The sequence below is a fragment of the Trachurus trachurus genome (assembly GCF_905171665.1).
Source record: "Trachurus trachurus genome assembly, chromosome: 15".
Classification (NCBI taxonomy): Eukaryota; Metazoa; Chordata; class Actinopteri; order Carangiformes; family Carangidae; genus Trachurus; species Trachurus trachurus.
Window position 1 is genome coordinate 11,204,837 of NC_139906.1, and position 16,687 is coordinate 11,221,523.

Sequence of the window (16,687 nt, forward strand, 5' to 3'; positions counted from 1 at the left end):
ACTTGAAAACAAAGGGGGGGAGGGGGATCTTGTTTCTTTCTTTTTTTAAATCAAGGTATAAAAATAAAATGTTCAAATGTCATAGACAGTTTATGGAAAGACAGATGTGGGTGGGTTGGGTTGGATGGGAGGGGAGGGGAGGGGTGGGGGGGCGGGGGGCGTGAAATGACTGAGTCTGTTTTAAAAAAGGACAATCACTGTCTGGGATTAAAAAAAACAACAAAAAACAAAAACAAGCAGATTTTGATTGAGATATATTTGCTCCCTTTGTGAGATTAAAAAAAAAATCTTTTTTTTTTTTTTTTTTTCTTTTTTCAGATTTAGTCATTTTTAGCTTTGACAATCATAGTTGGGTTGGATTTTTTTATTTTTTGTTTGTTTTGTTTTTGTTTTGTTTTCTCAAGGGGAGTAAATTCTAATTGTGTTTAGTTTTGTAATTTTTTGGTGTGCTGTTGTTGACATTTTTAAATTGTGTGCAAACTGCAATAAATTATAAGAATCTTGAAGTTCAACCTTTTGCTTCGGCTTCTCTTCCTTCATTCACTCACTCACTGCTCTTCAAATCTCATTTTAACACTCACACACACAGACTCACACACACACGTCCACATAGTTACAGGTTGCTGTGCAGGAGGTCTTCGCATCCTGCTCCTCTCCGACTTGTGATGTGGGTGGAAGGAGGAAGTACATGCGTGTGTGTGTGTGTGTATGTGTGTGTGTGTGACAAGCTGTACAGCCAGCTTGCTTGGACACAGCATGACGGACTGTGTATTTGCAGTGTGTGTGTGTGTGTGTGTTTCACTGTATTCACTCCTGATATATCAGCCTTCCTGGATGAAGTGTGGGCTGCATCTGAGAAGAAAATGTGCAGCAGCTTGTAGGGATCCAAACCCCCAGCAACACACACACACACACACACACACACACATACACACTTGCACGCTCCTTCTAAAGCTCCTCAAGTGCAGTTTTCCAGTAAAGAAATCAGCTTTAGCTAATGTCTTGCTGCTCAGTAAAACCTGCTCTTACAGATGCATTAAAAGCCCCTGCACTCAGAGGCCAAGGAGCAGCGCTCATTAGACCACAGATGGTCTCTTCAGTAAGCCCCCCAACGCACACTCACGCGATAAGCTCACTCCTAATCTTTATGACATTGTCCTCTGTCTGATGAATGCCTAATATCGCTTCAAGAAACTTACAAAAGAGTTTACAGTTCAAACATGTTTGCACACGTTTTAATCTATAAACCTCACATATACATGTTTATTTAACTGGATGAGCATTACGCTGCATTTTAAATACAGTATATTCTTCTTATTATTGTTATTAATTATGTTTTAAAGTTTTTGGAGGCGTTTCCTTTTTGAATAAAACTGTCCAAACTGTGTAACAAGTCGTTGTTTGTGAAGTAGCTGCTCTCACGCAGCACACAGCAGACAGCAGACATTATGATAACTGCTGTAAGAAGATGCAGCAACTCCTCTCCTTTGGTTATGCGCTGCCTGGTGATCATTAATTGCAATCTGCAGCGTTGTAAGTGAACATCTGCTTGTAGACAACTGCTCTCTCTCTCTCTTTGCAGGGAGGCCGTGCGAGGTTTGCTGTGAATGTAGGTCATTAATTTGTTTCTGTCCTTTGTTTACTTAAGGAAGGGGGACAAAGGGGCAGCTGCAGAACCATTTGGCTGTGCCCAAGGCGGGCCAGCTCAACATGTTGGGAGGCTGAGACCAGCTTGGGCTCCTGTCTGGGGCCCGGGCCCCTGCACGCCGCCGCCGCCGCCGCCGCTGCTGCTTTCGCGTGAGGGAGCGGCCTCTGCCAAGCTGCCAATGGAGGGCTCTCGTCGTACCAGAGGAGGAGGAGGAGGAGGAGGAGGGATGGGGGGAAGCAGAGATAAAGAGAAAAGTGTCATGTGGACTCGAAAGCGTCCTGATGTTTGACTGTTGTGTCTTGTTTTTGTTTTTTTTAAAGCAGCATCCAGCTCGTCGTTGTCTCTCTTAACTGACATCTGCAGGTTTGGCCGAGGAAGCGTTTCTCCATAACTTTGTTGCAGCTTCCAAAAAAATCAGCTCAAGACAGATGTTTCCAAATAAAAAGAGAGTTTTTAAAAAGAAACCCCGGACACATGTTCATGTGTTCAAACCTCTTGTGATGTGTGTATCTGTGGAATACCTGTTCGACTGGATTTTCCTGCACATAAAAAAAATAAATAATAAAACTGGTTAAATGTACAGTAAGAACAAAGCTCCATCACAAAGACCTTAAAAAAGAAAAAAAAAAACAGGATTCCAGCTTTTAGCCTTGACAAGACAAGCCTCTCTCTCTCTCTCTTTCTCTCCACAAAGCGTTTCATTCAAAGCCTCCACCGCACTGTTGGGCAGAAAAGCCTCCTGTATCCTTTTCATGTCTGAGACTTGTTGATTCTCTGTGAAAAAGGAAACGCTCCCAGGCCAGGTCTAGCCGCGGAAGAATTGACGGAGAGAGAAAGAGGAAAGCAGGGACAGACATGTGTGTGTGTGTGTGTGTGTGTGTGTGTGTGTGTGTGTGTGTGTGTGTGTGTGTGTGCGCAAGTGATCGAGGATTGTCTTCATATTTAAAAGAGCCCCTTTGTCAGGCACTCAGCACAGCAGGACAGAAGGCAAGCAACAAGCGGCCCGCCTGCAAGCAGACAATACAGTGGCACTACACTGGCTGGGGAGGGAGGGAGGGAGGGTGAGGATAGGGGGGTTGGGGGGGCAAAAAGAGGGGGTGAAGGGGGGAGGGAGGGTATTTTTTTGGGAAAATCGGGAGGCACAGTGTCCCAGCAAGCCATCCATCCATCCAGCCACCCACCCTCCTCCCTCCTCCTCCTCCCTTCGCTGAAAACAAAAGACGACACAACTCGAACTTGAATATCTGTGTGTCTCTGTAGAGAGGGGGGCCCCACAAATACTACTTACTACCCCCCCCTTACCCCTTACTCATCTGCAGCCCCCATCTCACCCCCTAATACAACCCCTCCCCTCCCCTCCTCCTGCACATGCACACAATATATCTACATATAAAACTCAGACACGGGTGTAATCCAGCAGCAGCGGCAGCAGCAGCAATGCACACAGTTGCAAGAGCACATCGTGTGGTTGCACACACACACACACACACACACACACACACATGGAGAACACAGATTTATATAACCTGTGATCTATTGTGCACGCACACACACACACACACACACAGACACACACACACTCACACACACAAACACAAAGGCCTCCAGCTGGTCTGTCTTTAGGGCTGGGCTGCGATGGGATTGAACAGTACTTGTCCTTTGTGTGATTCTTGTATGGAAGGAGAAGAGCAGCCACGAACTCTCCACATACGTGAGAGAGCAAAAAGAAAAAAAAAATACAGAAAAGAAGGGGAGGGAGGGGAAAAAAAAGAGGAGAGAAAGGGATTTCAGAATTAGAGGGATGTGTTTGAAGATGATGTGTTTGGTATAAACAGCCTCGCTGACGGGGATTCAAAGTGAGAATGAAAAGTGTTGCAGAGAGAAAACAAAACCTCCTCTTCCCTGCACACTTCTGCCATCCTCCTCTCCCAGCTGTGTGTGTGTGCGTCTGCCAGATAAGGGGCATTTACCAGGGCGTGTTCGGGGTGTTGTTGGAAACTGCTGGCACCGGGACTCATATGCACAACTCAGCACTTTATCATCGCCATGGTGACCTGACAGGGTCATGCAGGGAGGGAGGGGTCCTTTAGTGTCACTAACTCAACCTGCCGGGGCTGCTGCTGCTGCTGCTGCTGCTGCTGCTGCTGCTGCTGCTGGGTGGATGTTAACTGTGTTACTGCTGCATGTGTGTGTGTGTGTGTGTGTGTGTGTGTGTGTCGGACATCTGCTGCACCTGCCTGCTGAGATGTACACATGTGTAAGCATCACACAAACACACACAAAAACACACACACAAACACACCTATACACATACACAAGCAAGCAGCAGTCAGCCAGCTGTAATGTTGTGGAAGAGTGAAGTTCATTCGCGCCGTCACGTCTTTTCTCCTGCTGAACCACAGTGGAGACATGATGAAAGACACACACAAACACACACACACACACAACTACACACACCTACAAAGACACACACACACACTCATGCACGCACACTGTATCCTGGGTGATAGCTCATATCCCTGTTGCCATTCTATCTATCTTCTTACTATAAAGTAAAACTAATAATAAAAGTCACAGATGCGTTCGCTGTCAAGCTGCAAAACATTTTCAAATCAGCTGCATGTGTCTTATGAAATAAACTTTTCACTCGATAGACGTTAAATATAAGATTTGAAACTTTGAAATCAAACATTAGAGCTTTTTCCTGACCCGGTTAGACCCGTTGACCGACATGTCAGTCGTTTAGTTGGCTGTAATTGAACATAACGAACGCGAGATGAGAGGTGAAGGTGAGCGGGCAAACGTCGTGGGGCGATATACGACACAGCGAGACGCGATATGGTGCAACTGGTGATGACACTGTTTGACTGATGGATGTGCGCCGTGTTGGTCTGTGCACATTAATTATGTTGTGTGCAGCAGCAAGTGTTAATTTATTCCAGGTTGTGGCCTTTTTAACATCTGGATAGAGACAAGAGAAGACAACAAGTCCTTCAGACTGATTCTACCTCATTTACTCCTCCTTTTCTATATGTGTCATTATTATATTAGCAATATGGAGGAATAAAGGAATAAGAATGGGCACAATACATTATGACACCACATCGTATGAGATGGTACATTATAGGTACATACAGAGTATTATTATATACAGTGGCATGCAAAGGTTTGGGCACGCCTAGTCAACGTTTCTGTTAATGTGAACAGTTCAGCAAGTGGAAAATGAAATTATCTCCTAAAAGCATAAAGCTAGACCAGAAACACTCTTTTGCAATATTTTAAGCAATATCAGTGTATTATTTTTGTTTTCTACAATATGTAAATTGAGTGAAAAGGGATAAAAAGCAGCATCTTGCAAAAGAACAGGAAACCCAGGAGACTTGAGCTCTCAGATAACTTTGACCAAGGTATCAGACAAGATTTGTATTATATCTATTTACATGCTGTGATAGTTTCCAAAGGGGGGGCTACTTGGTACTAACTGTGCAGGGTGCATGTAATGTAAAAGATGAAAAAGAAAAAAAGAATATACATCTGTAACTTTATGCTTTTAGGAGATAATTTCATCCTCCACTTGCTGAACTGTTCATATTAACAGAGATTTTGACCAGGGCCCATGCCGGTGTTTGCTTGCTACTGTATAATTATAATACATTATGTGTGCAATGTTAATGATATAAAATTATACTATAAATGTAATAGTATAGTATCATATGGAGTACAAAACTGTATCATATGATATGGTACAATTAGTTAAGGTGTCACCTGATGTGGCTGCAGCAAGAAACCCAATAAGATGAGCTAGAGGATTCTACAATACATCATGAGATAATGAGATACAATATAATATGGTGCGATACAGTGCGTTACAACACAATAACGTCTGAGGCTCAAGTGTAAGAAGTTCATTCTTTTGGCTAATCAGATTAAGATCATTAGTGTTTGCTTTTCATCCAGTCAAACCAATTTTAATTAGACTCAGCATCATGTTGAAGTATCATCTTAGCCTGCCAATGGAGGAAATTGATTGCAGGAGCAAAGAAAAAAAAAAAAAAAGGATAAATTTATGCAAACAATATGTCAAAACATGTCCGCCGCGCCATTTATTTGTCTATTTATCATATGGCCGACGTTTTCTTGACACAAGGAAAAGACATTGAAAACACTCCTGACAGCAGAGTGTGTGTGTGCACGAGAGGAGTTAACTGGCGCACATGCATGTAGGCGAGCAGTTATTGTGTGTGTGTGTGTGTGTGTGTGTGTGTGTGTGTGTGTGTGTGTGTGTGTGTGTGTGTGTGTGTTCGCTCTCACCCTGTGATGCCAACCTCTCCGCTCCCTCCCAGCTCTGGCCAGGCACGACCCATCTGTCACATTCCTCCTTCCATCCCTTCTTCCATCCCTCCCTCTCTCCCCCCGCCTTATCCGCCACGCTCTGTCCATCCCTCCCTCTGCGCACCCATCCTTCCTTCTTTTCCATCCATCCCTCCTGTTTATCTCCATATCTCTATCCCCATCTCTCCATCATCTTCCCACCTCTCTTTCCTTCCTTCTCTCGTCTCGTTCTCTTAAGAAGTTCCTTTTTTCTCAGTGTTTACTAATCTCTCTTTCACTTCTTTCCCTCCATCTCTCTCTCTCTCTCCATCTCTCTCTCTGGGTTAGTGTCGGCTCCTGTGTCCCGTCTGATGACCAGAATTAAAACCGATGGAAATGAAAACATCTGGCCAGTCCAGCTTGTGTAATAATACTAATAGTCATCATCAAACGATAACACAATCAAGGCCCAGAGCTTTTTTCCGTCGTGGCCCCTGCTACTTGAGGCCAACTTGGGGGCCCTGCAGGCCCATGTTCGAGCCCTAAGGCCCCGTGTTGCTGCTCCATGCCGAACCAAACTGATCCAATCTGGGCCAGAGAGACAGGGGTCCTGCCTAGGGAACTGGCACTGTCTCTGTATATATGTGTGTGTGTGAGTAGTGTAGCATCAGGGGTGTAGCCCGGGGTGTACTGGCATGGCTGTGCATTGGATTATTGAAGGCAGCTTGGGACCATCTGTATGGTGGTGGGGAAGAAGTGGAGAAGGAGGCGAGGGGCAGAGAAGAGAAGAGAGGAGAGGAGAGGAGAGACGGACCAAACGAGCGAAAGTGAGTCGTCAAAAGATGCTTTTTTTTTGCTTTTTGCATCTTGACTTTGTTTCAGGACTGAATAACCCGTCTCTGTTTTCATCACCATGAACATATCGTGCATTTGTCGGGTCTGCTGCTTTCATGTACGACTGTGGTTCCCAAAAAGGAGGTCAGGAACCTCCAGACAAAAACACAATTCTCCCTCACTAAACTACGCAGGCCTATCCTTTCTTTCCTTACTTCAATATCTAGTATTTTCAAACAGCCTGTGAGCCCGACTTTAGTTGACTGTTGCGGTTTTGAGTGATAACCCCTACAACAGATATTCATGTCCCCCAAGTAACTCACCAATTTTCTACACACCGTCATGCCAAGGAAGGGTTTGGAGAACTTTTGGAGTCATCAAAATGCTTTTAGAGTTCCAGGGGGGGTCCGGCTGGCAACAGATTTTAATATAATGGAGATGATAGAGTTCACTCTTGAATCGTCCAAAACACACACTATGAAACATCCAGATACCTCCATACTGTTTGTCTGTACTGACCCAAGTGTCCTGAAGCCGCGACATGGAAAAGTTGTTAGAAAAATCTTAATTAGATCTCTGTTTTTAGCCTTGTTGTAGCAGTAGCTCCCAGTGCTCTGTTGATGTTCAGCGAAACTCATAGGCTACAACCCCCCCCCCCCCCCCCCGTTTCGTTTTGTTATTATCTCATAGCGTGGTGAATGTGCAGGTCACAACTTGTCCACCAGAGCGTTTTGGAGTTGTTGGATTATGTATTTGATGAGTTTGATGAGGGAAACCAAGAAATCCCATTAGCCTCCGTAGCGTAGCTCTGAGCAGCTCGCGGCTCTGCTCCGCCGTTCTAAAAATAGCTTGCACCGACAAGTAAAGGTAACGAACCAACTCCTAAGACTATAGGAATTATGGCAATGGGCCAATTTGCCAAAATGTTGAACTATCCCTTTAATTACTCCAATTATCTCACCATATACTTATTTACACTGAACTTCCTAGGCAGCAAAAAAAGTTTAGTACAACAACGGACAGAAACGCAACAGGCTGCAGTGAGAAGGTGCACAGTCGCTTGGCAGGTTAATAAAATCACAGACTGTAAATAAAGATGGACGAAGCCTCTGTGACGTCACACAGAGGTTTATGAACTGAAGAGTGACTTCGAAGCACAAAGTGGGTGAAGGACCACGTGTAGAGCTGAGACGTTGGCACATGCTCATCTCACTCACTCACTGTCCTGTCAGTCAAATCAGCCATGTCCTCAATCTTAACCTACTTTACACCTTGATAAAGTTTTAAACATGTGCATTATATAGAAATACTCGCATGCAGTTGTCGCAAAGGACGAAATTAGACATAGAGACCTATATAGATTTTTCCTCTTTTAGTATTTTATTCTATCTATCTATCTATCTATCTATCTATCTATCTATAGTAAAGTTGGTCATATCAAATAGAGACTGACTCACTTTTGGAGCCTGACTCACATGGTCATAATTTTGTGTACTCACCTGTCAGCTTCATTTCTCAAGCATTAACTCTTCATTTGAACCGTTGAAAGTCCCAGTGACACTTTGAACATTGTCATCTCCCATTTCTTACTGATGACACAGCAGTGATGATCCCAACTGGGAGGAGGTGATACTAAAACAAGAAGGAAAAAAAACACAACAAACAAGAAAGGTCAGTGGAGTCAAGTTAAACCTGAACGCCAAACATAGCTACAGCCTGAATTAGTCACGACATATTGTGCAAGATTTAACACAAACACACAAACACACACACACATTACAACTATGAAAAAATTATAAACACAAACGAAGACGACACGTAAGAAACTGTAAATAAACATAACTTTACCTCCCTGGCTGCATATGACTGAGAGGAGATGAATGGACCACGGTTAAATCTTAAAAACATCCAATGTCTTCCACTTTTCTTTTCTTTTTCTTTTTTCTTTTTCAACTTTAATTAAACTGAAAACAACAACGGGAGAAAAAAATCGTCACAACTTAAAGTGTCCCCATGAAACACAAACGCAAACTTAGTTCCTACATCCTGTATACAGCCCATAGGCTATACTGCCATATACAAATGTAAATAAATCATATTTTATAAAATAAATAATAGAAATACTGAGTGCAAATAAAACATATCACATGACAACTTTTTCTTTTCATTTTAAATGTGAATATCCTGTTTGGTTAAATGAAACAGAGCAAAAATCAAATAGCCTAAATAAACACAGATGATTTTGCACTTATCACTTTTTTTTTTTTTTTTTGCATTTTTATTTATTTTGATGTGTTGAGTTGTGTTCAGTCAGTCTGAAATACATAGTCTGAAGTTTCCTCACGTTTTTGGGATGTTTTGTGCACAGAAATGATCCAACTTTGTGTCATAATGTTTGTGTTTCTGTGATATTTTTATCCTAGGCTACTTCATGTGAAGCGACAGACTCCAGCGGTGACAGATTTTACCTTTGGGAACAATAAAGTTTACTCGAACTCGAACTCTAATCATTCTGCTCTGTGTGAGACTGAAACGACTGCAGTTAAATTTGGATGACAATATTGTTTTTTTCATGTTTTATGTTCACTAAAAACTGTACTCATTGCTGATCAGTGGGTATCTGATCTATTCAATCACATCTGTATCAATACTTGTTGTTGCAAAGCTTTGATTAAAGGTCTTTCCCCCCCTGAACAGAGTCTGATGACCCGTCTCCTCTGTCTTTTATTGAATGAGGACACTGGCTCCAGATGAAAGTGAAGCTTTCACTCGCTCCATTTACTTACTGCACTTATTTGTCCTGCAGTGAGAGGAGGCGGCGGCGGCGGCAAAACCTGGATCAATACTAGTCCAGTGTATCTGATCAATGCATCACTAGAAATCAAGGCCTTTTTTTATTTCATTTTTTTTTTTTTTTTAAATGTGTGAAGGTTTTAAACAATTTTTTTACAACAAACTATAAACTCTCTCTGAAACGTTTTATTCACTCGAAACTGAAAATGGAAAAAAGTCTGAACATCATGACCAGGATGAACACATGTGCAGATCCACATTAAAGAAGACAACAGCTGTGTGTGCATGTGTGTGAGAGTGTGTGTGTGCATGTGACATGTATGGTCGTCAGTTTGTGTGCATGTGTGTGTGTCTGTGTGTATGAGCGTGTGTGTGTGTGTGTGTGTGTGGATGTGTGTGTTCATATAGTAGGTCTTCCAGAAGGTCTTCACAAGAAGGCAGACAGGCTGGCAAGCAGCTGTGGTTGTAACTCTCCTTCTCACACACACAAACCTAGGAAGGAACCCACACACATGCATGTGCACTCTCATACACACACACTCACACACACACACACACTCACACACACACAAAACACAAGCTGTTGTTGCTTAACGACTGGGCTGCTCCAGAGCACATCTGCACTCTGCATTATCATTAGCTCTCTCCCGCATCCCCAGGATCGCTGACAAAGTGAACAATACCGACAATCACCCCCATCAGCTGCGGCCATATGGGCGCCATCCATAGCTGTAGCCCTCACTCCCCTCACCCTCACCCCCTTCCTCCCCCCACCCTGGCTGGCTGACTGGGTGGGTGGAGGGAGGGAGGGGATGAGGCTGCGTAGAGTTGGTGGTGCTGGGGTAAAGGGAAGGAGAAGGGAAGGAGAAGGGGAAGGGGAGAGGGGGCCATGGCAGCAATTGTACCAGCATCTGTTTGGCACTCAGTTGCTCACTCTGCCATTTCTGAAGAAGAAGAAGACGACGACGACGAGTCGGGCCGAGCTGGCAGTGAGGAAAAGTTTCTTTTTTTGCTGTTATCACAACAACAACAACAACATCCTGACGCATGTTTGTGTTGTCTCCCTCCCTCTCTCTCTGTTCTTCTTCTTATTCTTTTTCTTCTAATTATCTCTCCTTCCCGCCCATCTCATTTATTACTTCTCCTTTCCTCCCTCCTCCCCTCCTCTCTCTCTCTCTCTCTCTCTCTGTCTCTCCCTCCCACTTCCCCTCCCCTGGACAGTTAAAATGTATTGCCAGGTAGATACGCTCCTGTCGGTTGCGTCTTGTAATTGCCACCACCTTAATCCTCCGTCCTAATGGGCTGGGAGGAGGAGGAGGAGGAGGAGGAGGAGGAGGAGGAGAGATGTGTGTGTTTGTGGTGAGGGAGTTGGCCCAGATGGCACAACAAGGTGCGCTCCACCACTCTTCTTCTGCTAGATCCCCAAATCTCTCCCTTCCTGTGGCCCTCTCTCTCTATCTCCCCCTCTCTCCCCCTCTCTCTTTCTCCCTGTCTTCTCTCCTCCTTGTCTCTCCTTCCTTCCCTCCCTCCCTCCTGGACTTTGAACCCAGCTGGTGGAGGTGTTTTTTCTGGGATCAGCAGCAGAATCCTTCACTGCTGTTCTAATTATCTTTCAACTCCAAACCCCAACTGTATATCTTTCTTTTCATATCCACGCTCCTCTCTAACTTCTTCTCCTCTCTTCCTCCCTCTCTGATGGATCACAAGCAGAAGCTTCAGTCGCTCAATGGAGATTTTCCTCTACTTCTTCTTTTTTTTTTTTGACAAACACGATACTTCACAGTCAAGCGTGTCACCTTGAGATTAGTGTTTGTTGATGCACAGTTTTGGGGGCTGTTGGTGTTTCTGCTGTTGTTTCTCTTTGTGTGTGTGTGTGTGTGTGTGTAGCAGCATATGAAAACGAGGACTACAGGTGTAGCTATTAATTGATTCTTCTTTTCCAGAGCCATTTTCTCCGACCTTCCGCTGTGCAGTTGCGTCAAACCAAGGGGGAATTATAACACAAACTAATAGAAACTTCAGTGCAGAATCAGGGGAGACCATAAAGTCATTCTGACTGCAAAACAAATGCACACACAACATAAGTTACATGTCCAAAGTTCAAGTCATAACTGAGCCCAGAGGTGGACGGGGACAACACTTCAGGGCGGGAATCCCACCAAACTTTTCTCATAGACCTAGACTCCCTAATATTGTAAGGTTTAACCATACCCAATCATCTCATTATGAATATAAGTTGTTTTTAATTAGAAAACACATACATAAGGATGCATCTGTATCATTGACACCTGCTTGTTTATGGCAAAAATCAACAATAAAATTGTTGCTCTTACCCTGATCTTCATCGTTATGTTGCACACAAGTTACATGTCAAACATTGGACATGTTTGCTGTCAGGCTACACACACGCACGTCTTTGCATATTTTCATTGCTGACGTTGACTGTTCAAGGCCACGATGATTATCAGGCCACTGGGAAATGTCACGGTGCTCCAGATGTGCAGCCGGCTGGAGACTGAGCCAGCTTCATTCACCTGTGACGCCCATCAGGGGCTGCTCAATGCTTCAGTAAAAGCAAAAGATATTTTACTTAATTTTTTTAGTTATTAGATCCAGCAGAATATTAACATTTTTTATTGTTATGATTAAATATAACACATCATTGTCATAATTCACTTTGTGTTGAATTAAAGTCCAATATCCGCTCTTCTTCAGCTCAGTTTGTCTCTCCAACAGCTCCAGGGGGAAGTATATGGACGACGTGCAGACAGCTTAATGCTGCTCACCAGCTAGAGTTGCTGACTATGTCTCTTGTTTGGTGCTGCCTGCACAGGTAATGAACAGTGGGTTTATCACAAAGCTTTTCCTCCGCCTGCTGCTGCTGCTGGAAAAATGACTGATAACACAGAGAGAGAGGGGTGAGAGTGAGAGTGAACCAAAATAAAAGTTACTATAACAAAATCATTTGCTAAAAGACTAAAATATACTTTATCTATATCTATATCAAGCTGATGGGAGCTACAGCTTCAAGTAGTGACTTTCTAAGTTTGCACTATAGTGACTATAGTAGGCTACTATACTATTATCTGATACATTATAAATCTTTATAAATGCAGCTTTCAGATTCTTTATTTGTCGTTCTACACAGAAGGACCAGTGAGAGAAAAAGATAAAAAGAGGACAATAAATAACCTAAGAACCAATATTAGAAACTAAAAAACCTATATAATGAATAAATAAATTAATAAATAAAACACACTGTTAGATAGCAACATGTGGGGTTAACGTGCAGTTATAATGTAAATTGCGCAAGTGTGAGACTAAACTGGGCGATGTCTCAGTTTGACGTGTCATCTTTGCTGTTTAGCAGCTTCAACACACTGAGACTAAGTGACATCAGAGATTTGTGACTCCTACAGGTGATTTCTTTTTTTCTTTGAGGTGCAATAAAGTCACTCGTCAGCTCCTGGTGGTGTTTCCCCCCCAGTTGTCAGTTTCATCTTCAGCATCGGGTCCACTGATCATTTACTTGTGGACCTACTTTCTCTTTCTCTCTTTGTTAGTTGTCTGCAAATAGGCTTTTGTTCTGGTGACACAAAAAATACAGGTGTGTGTCCAGGCCAGTGGTGTACATATTCATACACAAAATGTTTATATTACTGTGTGTGTATGTGTGTGTGCAGTTGTTCATGTGTGTGAGAGAGAGAGTCCTTCCTTCCTCAACCCCCCATCTCGCTCCAAACAGAACAAGCGCCTCCTGGGCAAATATTTAAAGTCAAAACAGGCTGGGCCCATAAAAAGCTGAGAGGTGGTGGTGTGGTGTGGCTACATCTGTCAGGGGGGAGGGGGGAGGGAGACATGAGAGGAGAGGAGAGGAGAGGAGAGGAGAAGAGAGAAGAGGACTGAGGGGGGGAGGAGGGGGGAGGAGAGGGGTGGCAACAGCTGCCGAAATGAGTCTGGACACTGCTGACACCAACACCTGTCCATACTGGAGACACGCGGCTAGCAAATGTCCAGCCACAGCCCCTCACACACACACACACACACACACACACACTGACACACACACACACACACACGGGGGAGATCACACACACATAAAAAAACATGTGTGAATCTATCTGTCTCATTGTGCAATAAGATATTTGACAAACACGACACGAGGACTCGCAGATCCTTCCACACCACACCTAACCTAACCCATGCAGTCCTATGGAGCGACCACACCCCTTTTCCTCTGGCTGACCCCCATCTGTTGCCTCCCTGGGGAGTGTGTGCGTGCATCTGTGTGTGTGTCTGTGTAAGTGTGTGTGTGTGTGTGTATGTGTAAGGGTAGGAGGTCAGGGGAGGGGACAGGCAGGCGTTGGCTCCGGCTGCCCATTGATCAACAGCTGCTCGGCTTCTCATGCTGGGCCGGACGGCTGGGAAGGTGACAGCAGCTGGGTCTGGGAGAAGGTAAAAGCTCAGGGCCAGAGGCTGGGACCCGGGGTTGGAGTCGAGGTCGGGCCTGGGGTAGGAGGAGGAGGAGGAGGAGGAGGAGGAGGAGGAGGAGGAGTGGCGAGTTTTTTTTTTTTAGTTTTTTTTTTTACAGCAGAGGGACGGGGAACAAGCAGCAAGGCAGCAGCGGGGGTGACAGGCTAGGAATGGAGTTGCCAGCCAGAGACGGGCAGCGAGCGAGGCCTTGGACAGCATCCAGATGCTGAGCAGGGTGTGGACGCCAGACAGAAACTTAGAGTCAGTGGCTGCTGCTGGGTTGGTGAAGCCAGGAGTTTGTAGCTCAGGGGTTCCCAAAGTGGGGCTCGCGAGGCACCAAGAGTGGGCTTGTGAGATGGTTCCCAGAAATCAAATCCTGCATTATAGCTGTAATTGTTAAAAAGATAAAAGTACCAGTTAAAATGAAAAATAAAACCATGCAAATAAATGTTCCTCCCTTATCTTTAGATGCCTACAGATCATGTCTATCTCTGATCCGTCTCCAAAATTTAACCATCTCATCATAGGAGAGATTAACACTGAAACATAGTAATTCCCAAAATGTAAATTTGCACAGCAATAATGTGCACATGTTTACTCAGTGCTACGGTTTATGGTTTGCACATGACAGCAGCAATGTTCACTCATAAGTTACATGGATATTACTTGGACTGAGGTATTCTGCTTTTATCTTCTTTATCTAGCTATAATAGCCTATATAGTTAGATAAAGAAGATAAAAACGGCCTTACAACAAGGAAGTGATTAATCACTCCCTTACAACAAGGAAGTGATTTATCACTTCAAGGCTGTTCTGTTCTTTTGTGTCGGATACGTCAATTAGTGCGTTATTTTGGGGGTCGTGGGCTGACGACTACTTCTTTGTGACATCATAAAGTTACAGAAGTCCACACAGCTCATTTTAAAGAGGACCTATGTAAGTCCTGTCACTTTTCCGCTGTTTTGCTAACCTTCCTCCCTGCTATGTGCATTTGTTTACAACAAAGCCGACGAGAAATCAATCAATAGAGCCGTAGATAATGTTATGTATCATTTATGATGTTGCAACATGTATATTTGTGTAGTTTAATCTGTCATTAACAAGAGATTATGGGTTACGGGGCGCGTTTGTGTCGCTGTGCCACAGAGACGAGGGCTGGGACACCAGGGCGGAGGCTCTGATCTTGCAAAGTTGTTTTTCAGCCAAAAGATGCAATAAGTGACATGCACATTGAAGGCAGAGAGCCTCCATTGTCCCTCGTAACAAGTTAACCATTTATTAAACCATCACAATTACTCCAAAGCTGTTGAATTAAGCTAAAAATGTAGCATAGTTTCTCTTTAAGGCCCGGTTCCTGAATATGACTCGTGCATTTCTCTGTGCACCTTTGATAGTTTCAAGGTGTCGATATCGAGCTTAGACTTGTTTTATAACCAGAAAAACTTTGTACAATATGGGACCTTTAAAGGAAAAAAATTGAGACATTTTGATATGATTTACACAGATATGCAGACAACCCTTAGTTCAGCATTGTAGTTCCCAGGTTCAGTACAAATGAATGGCTGCCTGAAAGTATTTTTAGTATAGCTGGAATAACAAAGCACTCCACACGGGAGTTTATATTCCTTTAAAATTCCCCAAACCTCCTTTCTCCTGGGACTTCCTCTCTAAACAGTACAGAGGGCAGCGCTGAAGTGGTTGGCAACGTGTGCTCACAATATGGTCAAGCTAAAGCTCTTGTCTTTTCTTGTTGCTCACATCTTTGAATGAGCTGTTATAAATAAATCAGTTTACAGCTGTTGTGCTTTTTCCTCCATTATTTTAATGACTACAGAGTGGATTGAAGTTGTGTTTTAAATTGGTTGAAGAGAAAGGAAGAACTATAGCGGCCGTACATGTGTGTGACTACAGGAATAAAGGATGTTGATTATTTAATTGTTTGTTGATTTTAATCGGATTTTCTTGTGTAAAGAAAAACAAAAAAAAACTTTTGAGGTTGCCAACTGGCACGCTGGATCCCCCCCTTGAAGTTTGTGTTGCAACTGTTGGTGATTGTTCTTAGAGGAGGGGAGGGGGTAGAGAGGCGTTCAGGTTGGTGTGTGGGGTCAGAGACTTTACCAGGAGCTGATATAAGAGCTGACAGCTGTTAACAGTGTCGGCCGTCACACATCTGCTGCCTATGGGCTCTCTTTTACAGAGCGGCCATAGTTCAGAGGAAGGAGGGAGGGAGGGAGGGGCTGGAAAGAGGAGGAGGAGAGAGGAACTGAAGCAGGTGAAGGAGGGTTGACTGACTGAGATAGCGAGTAAAAACAACGTTGTGGGTTTTTACAGCCACACATTCCTCAGAGAGGTTAGAGTCACGGGTCAGCGGCAGAACAGATCAGGTAGAGAGACTGGACTCGAGAGCGTCGTAGAAGTGGTGCAGCGCCGCCTTAAATGACTCTCTTTAATAAATTACTAGCTTCTATGATGAGACTATAGTAGCCTACTTGATGAGACATAGGAAACAAAGGATAATGTCATTGTGGATTTTATTTATTCATTTATTTATGTATTTTTAAGTCATACGGTTTCAGAGAGAAAAAAGTTTGACCTTGACCTGACCTTTAATCTTCTCTCTCTCCCTCT